Source organism: Brachyhypopomus gauderio, chromosome 1 (assembly GCF_052324685.1).
Source record: "Brachyhypopomus gauderio isolate BG-103 chromosome 1, BGAUD_0.2, whole genome shotgun sequence".
Taxonomy (NCBI): Eukaryota; Metazoa; Chordata; class Actinopteri; order Gymnotiformes; family Hypopomidae; genus Brachyhypopomus; species Brachyhypopomus gauderio.
This window is the reverse complement of record NC_135211.1, coordinates 52,070,607-52,086,759: the sequence shown is the minus strand read 5'-3', so window position 1 is coordinate 52,086,759 and position 16,153 is coordinate 52,070,607. Positions and strand designations below refer to the sequence as shown.

At 43.5% G+C, this 16,153-nt stretch overlaps 37 non-coding genes across 37 annotated transcripts; 14 read left to right on the top strand and 23 right to left on the bottom strand.

Annotated features, from left to right (window-relative positions):
* Nucleotides 1-194: 194 nt before the first annotated feature.
* Nucleotides 195-267, bottom strand: trnak-uuu (transfer RNA lysine (anticodon UUU)). The gene has a single exon. It is a non-coding gene; the product is annotated as a tRNA-Lys (tRNA).
* Nucleotides 268-471: 204 nt separating this feature from the next.
* On the top strand, nt 472-543 carry trnae-cuc (transfer RNA glutamic acid (anticodon CUC)). Its single transcript has one exon. It is a non-coding gene; the product is annotated as a tRNA-Glu (tRNA).
* An 899-nt stretch (nt 544-1,442) lies between these two features.
* trnae-cuc (transfer RNA glutamic acid (anticodon CUC)) lies at nt 1,443-1,514 on the top strand. Its single transcript has one exon. It is a non-coding gene; the product is annotated as a tRNA-Glu (tRNA).
* A 618-nt stretch (nt 1,515-2,132) lies between these two features.
* trnak-uuu (transfer RNA lysine (anticodon UUU)) lies at nt 2,133-2,205 on the bottom strand. The gene has a single exon. It is a non-coding gene; the product is annotated as a tRNA-Lys (tRNA).
* Nucleotides 2,206-2,409: 204 nt separating this feature from the next.
* trnae-cuc (transfer RNA glutamic acid (anticodon CUC)) lies at nt 2,410-2,481 on the top strand. Its single transcript has one exon. It is a non-coding gene; the product is annotated as a tRNA-Glu (tRNA).
* Nucleotides 2,482-3,102: 621 nt separating this feature from the next.
* On the bottom strand, nt 3,103-3,175 carry trnak-uuu (transfer RNA lysine (anticodon UUU)). Its single transcript has one exon. It is a non-coding gene; the product is annotated as a tRNA-Lys (tRNA).
* Nucleotides 3,176-3,379: 204 nt separating this feature from the next.
* Nucleotides 3,380-3,451, top strand: trnae-cuc (transfer RNA glutamic acid (anticodon CUC)). The gene has a single exon. It is a non-coding gene; the product is annotated as a tRNA-Glu (tRNA).
* Nucleotides 3,452-3,513: 62 nt separating this feature from the next.
* Nucleotides 3,514-3,600, bottom strand: trnay-gua (transfer RNA tyrosine (anticodon GUA)). The gene is given in 2 exon segments: nt 3,514-3,549; nt 3,564-3,600. It is a non-coding gene; the product is annotated as a tRNA-Tyr (tRNA).
* A 1,605-nt stretch (nt 3,601-5,205) lies between these two features.
* On the bottom strand, nt 5,206-5,278 carry trnak-uuu (transfer RNA lysine (anticodon UUU)). The gene has a single exon. It is a non-coding gene; the product is annotated as a tRNA-Lys (tRNA).
* Nucleotides 5,279-5,482: 204 nt separating this feature from the next.
* Nucleotides 5,483-5,554, top strand: trnae-cuc (transfer RNA glutamic acid (anticodon CUC)). The gene has a single exon. It is a non-coding gene; the product is annotated as a tRNA-Glu (tRNA).
* A 63-nt stretch (nt 5,555-5,617) lies between these two features.
* Nucleotides 5,618-5,704, bottom strand: trnay-gua (transfer RNA tyrosine (anticodon GUA)). Its single transcript is given in 2 exon segments — nt 5,618-5,653; nt 5,668-5,704. It is a non-coding gene; the product is annotated as a tRNA-Tyr (tRNA).
* Nucleotides 5,705-6,176: 472 nt separating this feature from the next.
* On the bottom strand, nt 6,177-6,249 carry trnak-uuu (transfer RNA lysine (anticodon UUU)). Its single transcript has one exon. It is a non-coding gene; the product is annotated as a tRNA-Lys (tRNA).
* Nucleotides 6,250-6,453: 204 nt separating this feature from the next.
* Nucleotides 6,454-6,525, top strand: trnae-cuc (transfer RNA glutamic acid (anticodon CUC)). The gene has a single exon. It is a non-coding gene; the product is annotated as a tRNA-Glu (tRNA).
* A 62-nt stretch (nt 6,526-6,587) lies between these two features.
* trnay-gua (transfer RNA tyrosine (anticodon GUA)) lies at nt 6,588-6,674 on the bottom strand. The gene is given in 2 exon segments: nt 6,588-6,623; nt 6,638-6,674. It is a non-coding gene; the product is annotated as a tRNA-Tyr (tRNA).
* A 342-nt stretch (nt 6,675-7,016) lies between these two features.
* trnak-uuu (transfer RNA lysine (anticodon UUU)) lies at nt 7,017-7,089 on the bottom strand. The gene has a single exon. It is a non-coding gene; the product is annotated as a tRNA-Lys (tRNA).
* A 204-nt stretch (nt 7,090-7,293) lies between these two features.
* trnae-cuc (transfer RNA glutamic acid (anticodon CUC)) lies at nt 7,294-7,365 on the top strand. Its single transcript has one exon. It is a non-coding gene; the product is annotated as a tRNA-Glu (tRNA).
* A 62-nt stretch (nt 7,366-7,427) lies between these two features.
* On the bottom strand, nt 7,428-7,514 carry trnay-gua (transfer RNA tyrosine (anticodon GUA)). Its single transcript is given in 2 exon segments — nt 7,428-7,463; nt 7,478-7,514. It is a non-coding gene; the product is annotated as a tRNA-Tyr (tRNA).
* A 749-nt stretch (nt 7,515-8,263) lies between these two features.
* trnae-cuc (transfer RNA glutamic acid (anticodon CUC)) lies at nt 8,264-8,335 on the top strand. Its single transcript has one exon. It is a non-coding gene; the product is annotated as a tRNA-Glu (tRNA).
* Nucleotides 8,336-8,397: 62 nt separating this feature from the next.
* On the bottom strand, nt 8,398-8,484 carry trnay-gua (transfer RNA tyrosine (anticodon GUA)). The gene is given in 2 exon segments: nt 8,398-8,433; nt 8,448-8,484. It is a non-coding gene; the product is annotated as a tRNA-Tyr (tRNA).
* Nucleotides 8,485-8,956: 472 nt separating this feature from the next.
* Nucleotides 8,957-9,029, bottom strand: trnak-uuu (transfer RNA lysine (anticodon UUU)). Its single transcript has one exon. It is a non-coding gene; the product is annotated as a tRNA-Lys (tRNA).
* Nucleotides 9,030-9,233: 204 nt separating this feature from the next.
* Nucleotides 9,234-9,305, top strand: trnae-cuc (transfer RNA glutamic acid (anticodon CUC)). The gene has a single exon. It is a non-coding gene; the product is annotated as a tRNA-Glu (tRNA).
* Nucleotides 9,306-9,367: 62 nt separating this feature from the next.
* trnay-gua (transfer RNA tyrosine (anticodon GUA)) lies at nt 9,368-9,454 on the bottom strand. Its single transcript is given in 2 exon segments — nt 9,368-9,403; nt 9,418-9,454. It is a non-coding gene; the product is annotated as a tRNA-Tyr (tRNA).
* Nucleotides 9,455-9,926: 472 nt separating this feature from the next.
* On the bottom strand, nt 9,927-9,999 carry trnak-uuu (transfer RNA lysine (anticodon UUU)). Its single transcript has one exon. It is a non-coding gene; the product is annotated as a tRNA-Lys (tRNA).
* Nucleotides 10,000-10,203: 204 nt separating this feature from the next.
* Nucleotides 10,204-10,275, top strand: trnae-cuc (transfer RNA glutamic acid (anticodon CUC)). The gene has a single exon. It is a non-coding gene; the product is annotated as a tRNA-Glu (tRNA).
* A 62-nt stretch (nt 10,276-10,337) lies between these two features.
* On the bottom strand, nt 10,338-10,424 carry trnay-gua (transfer RNA tyrosine (anticodon GUA)). The gene is given in 2 exon segments: nt 10,338-10,373; nt 10,388-10,424. It is a non-coding gene; the product is annotated as a tRNA-Tyr (tRNA).
* Nucleotides 10,425-12,029: 1,605 nt separating this feature from the next.
* trnak-uuu (transfer RNA lysine (anticodon UUU)) lies at nt 12,030-12,102 on the bottom strand. Its single transcript has one exon. It is a non-coding gene; the product is annotated as a tRNA-Lys (tRNA).
* Nucleotides 12,103-12,306: 204 nt separating this feature from the next.
* Nucleotides 12,307-12,378, top strand: trnae-cuc (transfer RNA glutamic acid (anticodon CUC)). The gene has a single exon. It is a non-coding gene; the product is annotated as a tRNA-Glu (tRNA).
* A 63-nt stretch (nt 12,379-12,441) lies between these two features.
* On the bottom strand, nt 12,442-12,528 carry trnay-gua (transfer RNA tyrosine (anticodon GUA)). Its single transcript is given in 2 exon segments — nt 12,442-12,477; nt 12,492-12,528. It is a non-coding gene; the product is annotated as a tRNA-Tyr (tRNA).
* A 472-nt stretch (nt 12,529-13,000) lies between these two features.
* On the bottom strand, nt 13,001-13,073 carry trnak-uuu (transfer RNA lysine (anticodon UUU)). Its single transcript has one exon. It is a non-coding gene; the product is annotated as a tRNA-Lys (tRNA).
* Nucleotides 13,074-13,277: 204 nt separating this feature from the next.
* Nucleotides 13,278-13,349, top strand: trnae-cuc (transfer RNA glutamic acid (anticodon CUC)). The gene has a single exon. It is a non-coding gene; the product is annotated as a tRNA-Glu (tRNA).
* Nucleotides 13,350-13,412: 63 nt separating this feature from the next.
* On the bottom strand, nt 13,413-13,499 carry trnay-gua (transfer RNA tyrosine (anticodon GUA)). Its single transcript is given in 2 exon segments — nt 13,413-13,448; nt 13,463-13,499. It is a non-coding gene; the product is annotated as a tRNA-Tyr (tRNA).
* Nucleotides 13,500-13,971: 472 nt separating this feature from the next.
* On the bottom strand, nt 13,972-14,044 carry trnak-uuu (transfer RNA lysine (anticodon UUU)). Its single transcript has one exon. It is a non-coding gene; the product is annotated as a tRNA-Lys (tRNA).
* Nucleotides 14,045-14,248: 204 nt separating this feature from the next.
* trnae-cuc (transfer RNA glutamic acid (anticodon CUC)) lies at nt 14,249-14,320 on the top strand. The gene has a single exon. It is a non-coding gene; the product is annotated as a tRNA-Glu (tRNA).
* A 62-nt stretch (nt 14,321-14,382) lies between these two features.
* trnay-gua (transfer RNA tyrosine (anticodon GUA)) lies at nt 14,383-14,469 on the bottom strand. The gene is given in 2 exon segments: nt 14,383-14,418; nt 14,433-14,469. It is a non-coding gene; the product is annotated as a tRNA-Tyr (tRNA).
* A 472-nt stretch (nt 14,470-14,941) lies between these two features.
* On the bottom strand, nt 14,942-15,014 carry trnak-uuu (transfer RNA lysine (anticodon UUU)). Its single transcript has one exon. It is a non-coding gene; the product is annotated as a tRNA-Lys (tRNA).
* Nucleotides 15,015-15,218: 204 nt separating this feature from the next.
* trnae-cuc (transfer RNA glutamic acid (anticodon CUC)) lies at nt 15,219-15,290 on the top strand. The gene has a single exon. It is a non-coding gene; the product is annotated as a tRNA-Glu (tRNA).
* Nucleotides 15,291-15,352: 62 nt separating this feature from the next.
* On the bottom strand, nt 15,353-15,439 carry trnay-gua (transfer RNA tyrosine (anticodon GUA)). Its single transcript is given in 2 exon segments — nt 15,353-15,388; nt 15,403-15,439. It is a non-coding gene; the product is annotated as a tRNA-Tyr (tRNA).
* Nucleotides 15,440-16,153: the final 714 nt, after the last annotated feature.

Genomic DNA, 16,153 nt, shown 5'->3' with positions numbered 1-16,153 from the left:
AGAGAGAGAAAGGAAAGGCTGAGTGGCTTTAATTGGTGTTTTTTTTGTCATCATTAACAAGGACATAGACAAAATAATTAATGACAAGGAAGTCACAGGTAGGCAGACGTAAAGCTGGAAGTTCAGCTTAATCCAAAAGCCTGCCTGACGATGACTGAACGGTGCTCAAGAGCTGACGGTCATGTAAAGTTCAACGCCTGAACAGGGACTTGAACCCTGGACCCTCAGATTAAAAGTCTGATGCTCTACCGACTGAGCTATCCAGGCTACGTTTAGCCTTGCTCTGTGATTCAGAACATGTCCAGATATTCTTGACCTCTGACATGGGAAGCATTTGACAGTCTTGACACAAAAAGGTCCACATGTTCTGGTGTGGTCACGAATAACCCACATTCTGGTCTTTCTTCACTCATGAATAACGGCCAGCCAGAACTCATGTAAAGGCCTTCATCCATTAGCATAACATCGCTGTCCCTGATGGTCTAGTGGCTAGGATTCGGCGCTCTCACCGCCGCGGCCCGGGTTCGATTCCCGGTCAGGGAAAACAGAAAACTTTTTGCTCATCATGACATTAAAGGCAGTAATATCCTGGAAAAAAAAGAAGCTTCCTTCGAACCGAATTTGAACCGGTGGCCTAAGGATTGCTGCTTTAACCTCTACAGTCCTCCGCTCTACCATCTGAGCTACCGAAGGATTCTGACGCACATGCAGCATAGATCCAGAAACAAGGACGTTGACAAAGATACCAGTTCGGTTGTGGCTTTTTCAACTCTTTAAGGTCCACCAAAGAGGAAACCTCACACTGTACCAGTTGGACATGTAGAGCTACCAACACGTATGTCTGTTAACAACATTGGCATGCGTACTGCATTTTGGACACGTGGATGGTAAAAGGCCACGGGTTGGTCCCACCAATGGTTAGAACAATTTGAATTGCTTTTTGAGAAAATCTATTGTGATGTCACATAGAGAGAGAGAGAAAGGAAAGGCTGAGTGGCTTTAATTGGTGTTTTTTTTTTCATCATTAACAAGGACATAGACAAAATAATTAATGACAAGGAAGTCACAGGTAGGATGATGTAAAGCTGGAAGTTCAGCTTAATCCAAAAGTCTGCCTGACGATGAGTGAACGGTGCTCAAGAGCTGACGGTCATGTAAAGTTCAACGCCTGAACAGGGACTTGAACCCTGGACCCTCAGATTAAAAGTCTGATGCTCTACCGACTGAGCTATCCAGGTTACGTTTAGCCTTGCTCTGTGATTCAGAACATGTCCAGATATTCTTGACCTCTGACATGGGAAGCATTTGACAGTCTTGACACAAAAAGGTCCACATGTTCTGGTGTGGTCACGAATAACCCACATTCTGGTCTTTCTTCACTCATGAATAACGGCCAGCCAGAACTCATGTAAAAGCCTTCATTCATTAGCATAACATCGCTGTCCCTGATGGTCTAGTGGCTAGGATTCGGCGCTCTCACCGCCGCGGCCCGGGTTCGATTCCCGGTCAGGGAAAACAGAAAACTATTTGCCCATCATGACATTAAAGGCAGTAATATCCTGGAAAAAAAGAAGCTTCCTTCGAACCGGATTTGATCAGGTGGCCTAAGGATTGCTGCTTTAACCTCTACAGTCCTCTGCTCTACCATCTGAGCTACCGAAGGATTCTGACGCACATGCAGCATAGATCCAGAAACAAGGACGTTGACAAAGATACCAGTTCGGTTGTGGCTTTTTCAACTCTTTAAGGTCCACCAAAGAGGAAACCTCACACTGTACCAGTTGGACATGTAGAGCTACCAACACGTATGTCTGTTAACAACATTGGCATGCGTACTGCATTTTGGACACGTGGATGGTAAAAGGCCACGGGTTGGTCCCACCAATGGTTAGAACAATTTGAATTGCTTTTTGAGAAAATCTATTGTGATGTCACATAGAGAGAGAGAGAAAGGAAAGGCTGAGTGGCTTTAATTGTTTTTTTTGTCATCATTAACAAGGACATAGACAAAATAATTAATGACAAGGAAGTCACAGGTAGGCAGACGTAAAGCTGGAAGTTCAGCTTAATCCAAAAGCCTGCCTGACGATGACTGAACGGTGCTCAAGAGCTGACGGTCATGTAAAGTTCAACGCCTGAACAGGGACTTGAACCCTGGACCCTCAGATTAAAAGTCTGATGCTCTACCGACTGAGCTATCCAGGCTACGTTTAGCCTTGCTCTGTGATTCAGAACATGTCCAGATATTCTTGACCTCTGACATGGGAAGCATTTGACAGTCTTGACACAAAAAGGTCCACATGTTCTGGTGTGGTCACGAATAACCCACATTCTGGTCTTTCTTCACTCATGAATAACGGCCAGCCAGAACTCATGTAAAGGCCTTCATCCATTAGCATAACATCGCTGTCCCTGATGGTCTAGTGGCTAGGATTCGGCGCTCTCACCGCCGCGGCCCGGGTTCGATTCCCGGTCAGGGAAAACAGAAAACTTTTTGCTCATCATGACATTAAAGGCAGTAATATCCTGGAAAAAAAAGAAGCTTCCTTCGAACCGAATTTGAACCGGTGGCCTAAGGATTGCTGCTTTAACCTCTACAGTCCTCCGCTCTACCATCTGAGCTACCGAAGGATTCTGACGCACATGCAGCATAGATCCAGAAACAAGGACGTTGACAAAGATACCAGTTCGGTTGTGGCTTTTTCAACTCTTTAAGGTCCACCAAAGAGGAAACCTCACACTGTACCAGTTGGACATGTAGAGCTACCAACACGTATGTCTGTTAACAACATTGGCATGCGTACTGCATTTTGGACACGTGGATGGAAAAGGCCACGGGTTGGTCCCACCAATGGTTAGAACAATTTGAATTGCTTTTTGAGAAAATCTATTGTGATGTCACATAGAGAGAGAGAGAAAGGAAAGGCTGAGTGGCTTTAATTGGTGTTTTTTTTTTCATCATTAACAAGGACATAGACAAAATAATTAATGACAAGGAAGTCACAGGTAGGCAGATGTAAAGCTGGAAGTTCAGCTTAATCCAAAAGTCTGCCTGACGATGAGTGAACGGTGCTCAAGAGCTGACGGTCATGTAAAGTTCAACGCCTGAACAGGGACTTGAACCCTGGACCCTCAGATTAAAAGTCTGATGCTCTACCGACTGAGCTATCCAGGCTACGTTTAGCCTTGCTCTGTGATTCAGAACATGTCCAGATATTCTTGACCTCTGACATGGGAAGCATTTGACAGTCTTGACACAAAAAGGTCCACATGTTCTGGTGTGGTCACGAATAACCCACATTCTGGTCTTTCTTCACTCATGAATAACGGCCAGCCAGAACTCATGTAAAAGCCTTCATTCATTAGCATAACATCGCTGTCCCTGATGGTCTAGTGGCTAGGATTCGGCGCTCTCACCGCCGCGGCCCGGGTTCGATTCCCGGTCAGGGAAAACAGAAAACTTTTTGCCCATCATGACATTAAAGGCAGTAATATCCTGGAAAAAAAGAAGCTTCCTTCGAACCGGATTTGAACCGGTGGCCTAAGGATTGCTGCTTTAACCTCTACAGTCCTCCGCTCTACCATCTGAGCTACCGAAGGATTCTGACGCACATGCAGCATAGATCCAGAAACAAGGACGTTGACAAAGATACCAGTTCGGTTGTGGCTTTTTCAACTCTTTAAGGTCCACCAAAGAGGAAACCTCACACTGTACCAGTTGGACATGTAGAGCTACCAACACGTATGTCTGTTAACAACATTGGCATGCGTACTGCATTTTGGACACGTGGATGGTAAAAGGCCACGGGTTGGTCCCACCAATGGTTAGAACAATTTGAATTGCTTTTTGAGAAAATCTATTGTGATGTCACATAGAGAGAGAGAGAAAGGAAAGGCTGAGTGGCTTTAATTGTTGTTTTTTTTGTCATCATTAACAAGGACATAATAATAATAATAATAATAATAATCTTTATTTGTATAGCACCTTTCATACATACATGTAACTCAAAGTGCTTTACAGTATAAATAAAAGAAACATTAAAAGGAGATAAGACAAAGACAAAAAGACAGAAGAAAATTTTAAAAGAAATTAAAGATAAAAATATTAAAATAACATAAAAAGTAAAAAGTGAAGTAAGTAAGATAATAAAAAGTAAAGTAAATAAGATAAGAAACTCTATCTTAATAGTTTTAACTAAAAGCGGATCTAAACAGGAATGTTTTGAGACTGCTCTTAAAACTATGCAGGGATGAAATGCCTCTGAGCTCTTCAGGAAGAGAATTCCAGAGCTTTGGGCCATAGTGGCTAAAAGCACCCTCGCCAATCTTTAATCGGCTTTTAGGAATCACCAGTAGATTACTGTTTGAAGACCTGAGAGACCTGACTGGAACATATCTAACCATCATTTCACTTAGGTAAAGAGGGGCAAGACCATGAAGACATTTAAAAACCATGACTAGAACCTTAAAATCTATTCTAAAGCTGACAGGTAACCAGTGCAGTGAGTGGAGTGCAGGTGTAATATGATCTCTCTTTCTCCTGCGGGTCAGAACCCTTGCAGCCGCGTTCTGAACTCGCTGTAGGTGCGAAATAGAGCTCTTTGGAAGAGCAGATAGAACAGCGTTACAATAATCTAGCCTTGATGTGATAAATGCATGGACAAGTTTTTCACTGTCAGCAGGAGAGAGCATATCTCGGACCTTAGCGATGTTTCGAAGATGAAAGTAAGCTGTCTTGCATGTAGTCATGATGTGTGATTTGAAGCTGAGCTCATTATCAAAGGTGACGCCCAGGTTCTTAACACATTGTCTGGCTTTCAGATTCATTTGATTTAAATAAGTCTGGACATCATTCCTTTGTGAATCACTGCCAAGAACAAGAACCTCTGTCTTCTGTTTATTTAACTGCAGAAAATTGTCAGACATCCATGTCTGTATATCATCTATGCAGTCAAACAGTGAGCAAATTGATTTTAGGGCTTTAGGTTCTAGCGAGATATAAAGTTGAGTGTCATCTGCATATTGATGATAACTAATACCATGTTTATTAATGATGTGTGGTAATGGAAGCATATATAGACAAAATAATTAATGACAAGGAAGTCACAGGTAGGCAGACGTAAAGCTGGAAGTTCAGCTTAATCCAAAAGCCTGCCTGACGATGAGTGAACGGTGCTCAAGAGCTGACGGTCATGTAAAGTTCAACGCCTGAACAGGGACTTGAACCCTGGACCCTCAGATTAAAAGTCTGATGCTCTACCGACTGAGCTATCCAGGCTACGTTTAGCCTTGCTCTGTGATTCAGAACATGTCCAGATATTCTTGACCTCTGACATGGGAAGCATTTGACAGTCTTGACACAAAAAGGTCCACATGTTCTGGTGTGGTCACGAATAACCCACATTCTGGTCTTTCTTCACTCATGAATAACGGCCAGCCAGAACTCATGTAAAAGCCTTCATCCATTAGCATAACATCGCTGTCCCTGATGGTCTAGTGGCTAGGATTCGGCGCTCTCACCGCCGCGGCCCGGGTTCGATTCCCGGTCAGGGAAAACAGAAAACTTTTTGCTCATCATGACATTAAGGGCAGTAATATCCTGGAAAAAAAAGAAGCTTCCTTCGAACCGGATTTGAACCGGTGGCCTAAGGATTGCTGCTTTAACCTCTACAGTCCTCCGCTCTACCATCTGAGCTACCGAAGGATTCTGACACACATGCAGCATAGATCCAGAAACAAGGACGTTGACAAAGATACCAGTTCGGTTGTGGCTTTTTCAACTCTTTAAGGTCCACCAAAGAGGAAACCTCACACTGTACCAGTTGGACATGTAGAGCTACCAACACGTATGTCTGTTAACAACATTGGCATGCGTACTGCATTTTGGACACGTGGATGGTAAAAGGCCACGGGTTGGTCCCACCAATGGTTAGAACAATTTGAATTGCTTTTTGAGAAAATCTATTGTGATGTCACATAGAGAGAGAGAGAAAGGAAAGGCTGAGTGGCTTTAATTGTTGTTTTTTTTGTCATCATTAACAAGGACATAGACAAAATAATTAATGACAAGGAAGTCACAGGTAGGCAGATGTAAAGCTGGAAGTTCAGCTTAATCCAAAAGTCTGCCTGACGATGAGTGAACGGTGCTCAAGAGCTGACGGTCATGTAAAGTTCAACGCCTGAACAGGGACTTGAACCCTGGACCCTCAGATTAAAAGTCTGATGCTCTACCGACTGAGCTATCCAGGCTACGTTTAGCCTTGCTCTGTGATTCAGAACATGTCCAGATATTCTTGACCTCTGACATGGGAAGCATTTGACAGTCTTGACACAAAAAGGTCCACATGTTCTGGTGTGGTCACGAATAACCCACATTCTGGTCTTTCTTCACTCATGAATAACGGCCAGCCAGAACTCATGTAAAAGCCTTCATTCATTAGCATAACATCGCTGTCCCTGATGGTCTAGTGGCTAGGATTCGGCGCTCTCACCGCCGCGGCCCGGGTTCGATTCCCGGTCAGGGAAAACAGAAAACTTTTTGCCCATCATGACATTAAAGGCAGTAATATCCTGGAAAAAAAGAAGCTTCCTTCGAACCGGATTTGAACCGGTGGCCTAAGGATTGCTGCTTTAACCTCTACAGTCCTCCGCTCTACCATCTGAGCTACCGAAGGATTCTGACGCACATGCAGCATAGATCCAGAAACAAGGACGTTGACAAAGATACCAGTTCGGTTGTGGCTTTTTCAACTCTTTAAGGTCCACCAAAGAGGAAACCTCACACTGTACCAGTTGGACATGTAGAGCTACCAACACGTATGTCTGTTAACAACATTGGCATGCGTACTGCATTTTGGACACGTGGATGGTAAAAGGCCACGGGTTGGTCCCACCAATGGTTAGAACAATTTGAATTGCTTTTTGAGAAAATCTATTGTGATGTCACATAGAGAGAGAGAGAAAGGAAAGGCTGAGTGGCTTTAATTGGTGTTTTCTGACGGTCATGTAAAGTTCAACGCCTGAACAGGGACTTGAACCCTGGACCCTCAGATTAAAAGTCTGATGCTCTACCGACTGAGCTATCCAGGCTACGTTTAGCCTTGCTCTGTGATTCAGAACATGTCCAGATATTCTTGACCTCTGACATGGGAAGCATTTGACAGTCTTGACACAAAAAGGTCCACATGTTCTGGTGTGGTCACGAATAACCCACATTCTGGTCTTTCTTCACTCATGAATAACGGCCAGCCAGAACTCATGTAAAAGCCTTCATCCATTAGCATAACATCGCTGTCCCTGATGGTCTAGTGGCTAGGATTCGGCGCTCTCACCGCCGCGGCCCGGGTTCGATTCCCGGTCAGGGAAAACAGAAAACTTTTTGCTCATCATGACATTAAAGGCAGTAATATCCTGGAAAAAAAGAAGCTTCCTTCGAACCGGATTTGAACCGGTGGCCTAAGGATTGCTGCTTTAACCTCTACAGTCCTCCGCTCTACCATCTGAGCTACCGAAGGATTCTGACGCACATGCAGCATAGATCCAGAAACAAGGACGTTGACAAAGATACCAGTTCGGTTGTGGCTTTTTCAACTCTTTAAGGTCCACCAAAGAGGAAACCTCACACTGTACCAGTTGGACATGTAGAGCTACCAACACGTATGTCTGTTAACAACATTGGCATGCGTACTGCATTTTGGACACGTGGATGGTAAAAGGCCACGGGTTGGTCCCACCAATGGTTAGAACAATTTGAATTGCTTTTTGAGAAAATCTATTGTGATGTCACATAGAGAGAGAGAGAAAGGAAAGGCTGAGTGGCTTTAATTGGTGTTTTTTTTTTCATCATTAACAAGGACATAGACAAAATAATTAATGACAAGGAAGTCACAGGTAGGCAGATGTAAAGCTGGAAGTTCAGCTTAATCCAAAAGTCTGCCTGACGATGAGTGAACGGTGCTCAAGAGCTGACGGTCATGTAAAGTTCAACACCTGAACAGGGACTTGAACCCTGGACCCTCAGATTAAAAGTCTGATGCTCTACCGACTGAGCTATCCAGGCTACGTTTAGCCTTGCTCTGTGATTCAGAACATGTCCAGATATTCTTGACCTCTGACATGGGAAGCATTTGACAGTCTTGACACAAAAAGGTCCACATGTTCTGGTGTGGTCACGAATAACCCACATTCTGGTCTTTCTTCACTCATGAATAACGGCCAGCCAGAACTCATGTAAAAGCCTTCATCCATTAGCATAACATCGCTGTCCCTGATGGTCTAGTGGCTAGGATTCGGCGCTCTCACCGCCGCGGCCCGGGTTCGATTCCCGGTCAGGGAAAACAGAAAACTTTTTGCTCATCATGACATTAAAGGCAGTAATATCCTGGAAAAAAAGAAGCTTCCTTCGAACCGGATTTGAACCGGTGGCCTAAGGATTGCTGCTTTAACCTCTACAGTCCTCCGCTCTACCATCTGAGCTACCGAAGGATTCTGACGCACATGCAGCATAGATCCAGAAACAAGGACGTTGACAAAGATACCAGTTCGGTTGTGGCTTTTTCAACTCTTTAAGGTCCACCAAAGAGGAAACCTCACACTGTACCAGTTGGACATGTAGAGCTACCAACACGTATGTCTGTTAACAACATTGGCATGCGTACTGCATTTTGGACACGTGGATGGTAAAAGGCCACGGGTTGGTCCCACCAATGGTTAGAACAATTTGAATTGCTTTTTGAGAAAATCTATTGTGATGTCACATAGAGAGAGAGAGAAAGGAAAGGCTGAGTGGCTTTAATTGGTGTTTTTTTTTTCATCATTAACAAGGACATAGACAAAATAATTAATGACAAGGAAGTCACAGGTAGGCAGATGTAAAGCTGGAAGTTCAGCTTAATCCAAAAGTCTGCCTGACGATGAGTGAACGGTGCTCAAGAGCTGACGGTCATGTAAAGTTCAACGCCTGAACAGGGACTTGAACCCTGGACCCTCAGATTAAAAGTCTGATGCTCTACCGACTGAGCTATCCAGGCTACGTTTAGCCTTGCTCTGTGATTCAGAACATGTCCAGATATTCTTGACCTCTGACATGGGAAGCATTTGACAGTCTTGACACAAAAAGGTCCACATGTTCTGGTGTGGTCACGAATAACCCACATTCTGGTCTTTCTTCACTCATGAATAACGGCCAGCCAGAACTCATGTAAAAGCCTTCATTCATTAGCATAACATCGCTGTCCCTGATGGTCTAGTGGCTAGGATTCGGCGCTCTCACCGCCGCGGCCCGGGTTCGATTCCCGGTCAGGGAAAACAGAAAAGTTTTTGCTCATCATGACATTAAAGGCAGTAATATCCTGGAAAAAAAGAAGCTTCCTTCGAACCGGATTTGAACCGGTGGCCTAAGGATTGCTGCTTTAACCTCTACAGTCCTCCGCTCTACCATCTGAGCTACCGAAGGATTCTGACACACATGCAGCATAGATCCAGAAACAAGGACGTTGACAAAGATACCAGTTCGGTTGTGGCTTTTTCAACTCTTTAAGGTCCACCAAAGAGGAAACCTCACACTGTACCAGTTGGACATGTAGAGCTACCAACACGTATGTCTGTTAACAACATTGGCATGCGTACTGCATTTTGGACACGTGGATGGTAAAAGGCCACGGGTTGGTCCCACCAATGGTTAGAACAATTTGAATTGCTTTTTGAGAAAATCTATTGTGATGTCACATAGAGAGAGAGAGAAAGGAAAGGCTGAGTGGCTTTAATTGGTGTTTTTTTTTTCATCATTAACAAGGACATAGACAAAATAATTAATGACAAGGAAGTCACAGGTAGGCAGATGTAAAGCTGGAAGTTCAGCTTAATCCAAAAGTCTGCCTGACGATGAGTGAACGGTGCTCAAGAGCTGACGGTCATGTAAAGTTCAACGCCTGAACAGGGACTTGAACCCTGGACCCTCAGATTAAAAGTCTGATGCTCTACCGACTGAGCTATCCAGGCTACGTTTAGCCTTGCTCTGTGATTCAGAACATGTCCAGATATTCTTGACCTCTGACATGGGAAGCATTTGACAGTCTTGACACAAAAAGGTCCACATGTTCTGGTGTGGTCACGAATAACCCACATTCTGGTCTTTCTTCACTCATGAATAACGGCCAGCCAGAACTCATGTAAAAGCCTTCATTCATTAGCATGACATCGCTGTCCCTGATGGTCTAGTGGCTAGGATTCGGCGCTCTCACCGCCGCGGCCCGGGTTCGATTCCCGGTCAGGGAAAACAGAAAACTTTTTGCCCATCATGACATTAAAGGCAGTAATATCCTGGAAAAAAAGAAGCTTCCTTCGAACCGGATTTGAACCGGTGGCCTAAGGATTGCTGCTTTAACCTCTACAGTCCTCCGCTCTACCATCTGAGCTACCGAAGGATTCTGACGCACATGCAGCATAGATCCAGAAACAAGGACGTTGACAAAGATACCAGTTCGGTTGTGGCTTTTTCAACTCTTTAAGGTCCACCAAAGAGGAAACCTCACACTGTACCAGTTGGACATGTAGAGCTACCAACACGTATGTCTGTTAACAACATTGGCATGCGTACTGCATTTTGGACACGTGGATGGTAAAAGGCCACGGGTTGGTCCCACCAATGGTTAGAACAATTTGAATTGCTTTTTGAGAAAATCTATTGTGATGTCACATAGAGAGAGAGAGAAAGGAAAGGCTGAGTGGCTTTAATTGTTGTTTTTTTTGTCATCATTAACAAGGACATAATAATAATAATAATAATAATAATCTTTATTTGTATAGCACCTTTCATACATACATGTAACTCAAAGTGCTTTACAGTATAAATAAAAGAAACATTAAAAGGAGATAAGACAAAGACAAAAAGACAGAAGAAAATTTTAAAAGAAATTAAAGATAAAAATATTAAAATAACATAAAAAGTAAAAAGTGAAGTAAGTAAGATAATAAAAAGTAAAGTAAATAAGATAAGAAACTCTATCTTAATAGTTTTAACTAAAAGCGGATCTAAACAGGAATGTTTTGAGACTGCTCTTAAAACTATGCAGGGATGAAATGCCTCTGAGCTCTTCAGGAAGAGAATTCCAGAGCTTTGGGCCATAGTGGCTAAAAGCACCCTCGCCAATCTTTAATCGGCTTTTAGGAATCACCAGTAGATTACTGTTTGAAGACCTGAGAGACCTGACTGGAACATATCTAACCATCATTTCACTTAGGTAAAGAGGGGCAAGACCATGAAGACATTTAAAAACCATGACTAGAACCTTAAAATCTATTCTAAAGCTGACAGGTAACCAGTGCAGTGAGTGGAGTGCAGGTGTAATATGATCTCTCTTTCTCCTGCGGGTCAGAACCCTTGCAGCCGCGTTCTGAACTCGCTGTAGGTGCGAAATAGAGCTCTTTGGAAGAGCAGATAGAACAGCGTTACAATAATCTAGCCTTGATGTGATAAATGCATGGACAAGTTTTTCACTGTCAGCAGGAGAGAGCATATCTCGGACCTTAGCGATGTTTCGAAGATGAAAGTAAGCTGTCTTGCATGTAGTCATGATGTGTGATTTGAAGCTGAGCTCATTATCAAAGGTGACGCCCAGGTTCTTAACACATTGTCTGGCTTTCAGATTCATTTGATTTAAATAAGTCTGGACATCATTCCTTTGTGAATCACTGCCAAGAACAAGAACCTCTGTCTTCTGTTTATTTAACTGCAGAAAATTGTCAGACATCCATGTCTGTATATCATCTATGCAGTCAAACAGTGAGCAAATTGATTTTAGGGCTTTAGGTTCTAGCGAGATATAAAGTTGAGTGTCATCTGCATATTGATGATAACTAATACCATGTTTATTAATGATGTGTGGTAATGGAAGCATATATAGACAAAATAATTAATGACAAGGAAGTCACAGGTAGGCAGACGTAAAGCTGGAAGTTCAGCTTAATCCAAAAGCCTGCCTGACGATGAGTGAACGGTGCTCAAGAGCTGACGGTCATGTAAAGTTCAACGCCTGAACAGGGACTTGAACCCTGGACCCTCAGATTAAAAGTCTGATGCTCTACCGACTGAGCTATCCAGGCTACGTTTAGCCTTGCTCTGTGATTCAGAACATGTCCAGATATTCTTGACCTCTGACATGGGAAGCATTTGACAGTCTTGACACAAAAAGGTCCACATGTTCTGGTGTGGTCACGAATAACCCACATTCTGGTCTTTCTTCACTCATGAATAACGGCCAGCCAGAACTCATGTAAAAGCCTTCATCCATTAGCATAACATCGCTGTCCCTGATGGTCTAGTGGCTAGGATTCGGCGCTCTCACCGCCGCGGCCCGGGTTCGATTCCCGGTCAGGGAAAACAGAAAACTTTTTGCTCATCATGACATTAAGGGCAGTAATATCCTGGAAAAAAAAGAAGCTTCCTTCGAACCGGATTTGAACCGGTGGCCTAAGGATTGCTGCTTTAACCTCTACAGTCCTCCGCTCTACCATCTGAGCTACCGAAGGATTCTGACGCACATGCAGCATAGATCCAGAAACAAGGACGTTGACAAAGATACCAGTTCGGTTGTGGCTTTTTCAACTCTTTAAGGTCCACCAAAGAGGAAACCTCACACTGTACCAGTTGGACATGTAGAGCTACCAACACGTATGTCTGTTAACAACATTGGCATGCGTACTGCATTTTGGACACGTGGATGGTAAAAGGCCACGGGTTGGTCCCACCAATGGTTAGAACAATTTGAATTGCTTTTTGAGAAAATCTATTGTGATGTCACATAGAGAGAGAGAGAAAGGAAAGGCTGAGTGGCTTTAATTGTTGTTTTTTTTGTCATCATTAACAAGGACATAGACAAAATAATTAATGACAAGGAAGTCACAGGTAGGCAGACGTAAAGCTGGAAGTTCAGCTTAATCCAAAAGCCTGCCTGACGATGAGTGAACGGTGCTCAAGAGCTGACGGTCATGTAAAGTTCAACGCCTGAACAGGGACTTGAACCCTGGACCCTCAGATTAAAAGTCTGATGCTCTACCGACTGAGCTATCCAGGCTACATTTAGCCTTGCTCTGTGATTCAGAACATGTCCAGATATTCTTGACCTCTGACATGGGAAGCATTTGACAGTCTTGACACAAAAAGGTCCACATGTTCTGGTGTGGTCACGAATAACCCACATTCTGGTCTTTCTTCACTCATGAATAACGGCCAGCCAGAACTCATGTAAAAGCCTTCATCCATTAGCATAACATCGCTGTCCCTGATGGTCTAGTGGCTAGGATTCGGCGCTCTCACCGCCGCGGCCCGGGTTCGATTCCCGGTCAGGGAAAACAGAAAACTTTTTGCTCATCATGACATTAAGGGCAGTAATATCCTGGAAAAAAAAGAAGCTTCCTTCGAACCGGATTTGAACCGGTGGCCTAAGGATTGCTGCTTTAACCTCTACAGTCCTCCGCTCTACCATCTGAGCTACCGAAGGATTCTGACGCACATGCAGCATAGATCCAGAAACAAGGACGTTGACAAAGATACCAGTTCGGTTGTGGCTTTTTCAACTCTTTAAGGTCCACCAAAGAGGAAACCTCACACTGTACCAGTTGGACATGTAGAGCTACCAACACGTATGTCTGTTAACAACATTGGCATGCGTACTGCATTTTGGACACGTGGATGGTAAAAGGCCACGGGTTGGTCCCACCAATGGTTAGAACAATTTGAATTGCTTTTTGAGAAAATCTATTGTGATGTCACATAGAGAGAGAGAGAAAGGAAAGGCTGAGTGGCTTTAATTGTTGTTTTTTTTGTCATCATTAACAAGGACATAGACAAAATAATTAATGACAAGGAAGTCACAGGTAGGCAGACGTAAAGCTGGAAGTTCAGCTTAATCCAAAAGCCTGCCTGACGATGAGTGAACGGTGCTCAAGAGCTGACGGTCATGTAAAGTTCAACGCCTGAACAGGGACTTGAACCCTGGACCCTCAGATTAAAAGTCTGATGCTCTACCGACTGAGCTATCCAGGCTACGTTTAGCCTTGCTCTGTGATTCAGAACATGTCCAGATATTCTTGACCTCTGACATGGGAAGCATTTGACAGTCTTGACACAAAAAGGTCCACATGTTCTGGTGTGGTCACGAATAACCCACATTCTGGTCTTTCTTCACTCATGAATAACGGCCAGCCAGAACTCATGTAAAAGCCTTCATCCATTAGCATAACATCGCTGTCCCTGATGGTCTAGTGGCTAGGATTCGGCGCTCTCACCGCCGCGGCCCGGGTTCGATTCCCGGTCAGGGAAAACAGAAAACTTTTTGCTCATCATGACATTAAAGGCAGTAATATCCTGGAAAAAAAGAAGCTTCCTTCGAACCGGATTTGAACCGGTGGCCTAAGGATTGCTGCTTTAACCTCTACAGTCCTCCGCTCTACCATCTGAGCTACCGAAGGATTCTGACGCACATGCAGCATAGATCCAGAAACAAGGACGTTGACAAAGATACCAGTTCGGTTGTGGCTTTTTCAACTCTTTAAGGTCCACCAAAGAGGAAACCTCACACTGTACCAGTTGGACATGTAGAGCTACCAACACGTATGTCTGTTAACAACATTGGCATGCGTACTGCATTTTGGACACGTGGATGGTAAAAGGCCACGGGTTGGTCCCACCAATGGTTAGAACAATTTGAATTGCTTTTTGAGAAAATCTATTGTGATGTCACATAGAGAGAGAGAGAAAGGAAAGGCTGAGTGGCTTTAATTGGTGTTTTTTTTTTCATCATTAACAAGGACATAGACAAAATAATTAATGACAAGGAAGTCACAGGTAGGCAGATGTAAAGCTGGAAGTTCAGCTTAATCCAAAAGTCTGCCTGACGATGAGTGAACGGTGCTCAAGAGCTGACGGTCATGTAAAGTTCAACGCCTGAACAGGGACTTGAACCCTGGACCCTCAGATTAAAAGTCTGATGCTCTACCGACTGAGCTATCCAGGCTACGTTTAGCCTTGCTCTGTGATTCAGAACATGTCCAGATATTCTTGACCTCTGACATGGGAAGCATTTGACAGTCTTGACACAAAAAGGTCCACATGTTCTGGTGTGGTCACGAATAACCCACATTCTGGTCTTTCTTCACTCATGAATAACGGCCAGCCAGAACTCATGTAAAAGCCTTCATTCATTAGCATAACATCGCTGTCCCTGATGGTCTAGTGGCTAGGATTCGGCGCTCTCACCGCCGCGGCCCGGGTTCGATTCCCGGTCAGGGAAAACAGAAAACTTTTTGCCCATCATGACATTAAAGGCAGTAATATCCTGGAAAAAAAGAAGCTTCCTTCGAACCGGATTTGAACCGGTGGCCTAAGGATTGCTGCTTTAACCTCTACAGTCCTCCGCTCTACCATCTGAGCTACCGAAGGATTCTGACGCACATGCAGCATAGATCCAGAAACAAGGACGTTGACAAAGATACCAGTTCGGTTGTGGCTTTTTCAACTCTTTAAGGTCCACCAAAGAGGAAACCTCACACTGTACCAGTTGGACATGTAGAGCTACCAACACGTATGTCTGTTAACAACATTGGCATGCGTACTGCATTTTGGACACGTGGATGGTAAAAGGCCACGGGTTGGTCCCACCAATGGTTAGAACAATTTGAATTGCTTTTTGAGAAAATCTATTGTGATGTCACATAGAGAGAGAGAGAAAGGAAAGGCTGAGTGGCTTTAATTGTTGTTTTTTTTGTCATCATTAACAAGGACATAATAATAATAATAATAATAATAATCTTTATTTGTATAGCACCTTTCATACATACATGTAACTCAAAGTGCTTTACAGTATAAATAAAAGAAACATTAAAAGGAGATAAGACAAAGACAAAAAGACAGAAGAAAATTTTAAAAGAAATTAAAGATAAAAATATTAAAATAACATAAAAAGTAAAAAGTGAAGTAAGTAAGATAATAAAAAGTAAAGTAAATAAGATAAGAAACTCTATCTTAATAGTTTTAACTAAAAGCGGATCTAAACAGGAATGTTTTGAGACTGCTCTTAAAACTATGCAGGGATGAAATGCCTCTGAGCTCTTCAGGAAGAGAATTCCAGAGCTTTGGGCCATAGTGGCTAAAAGC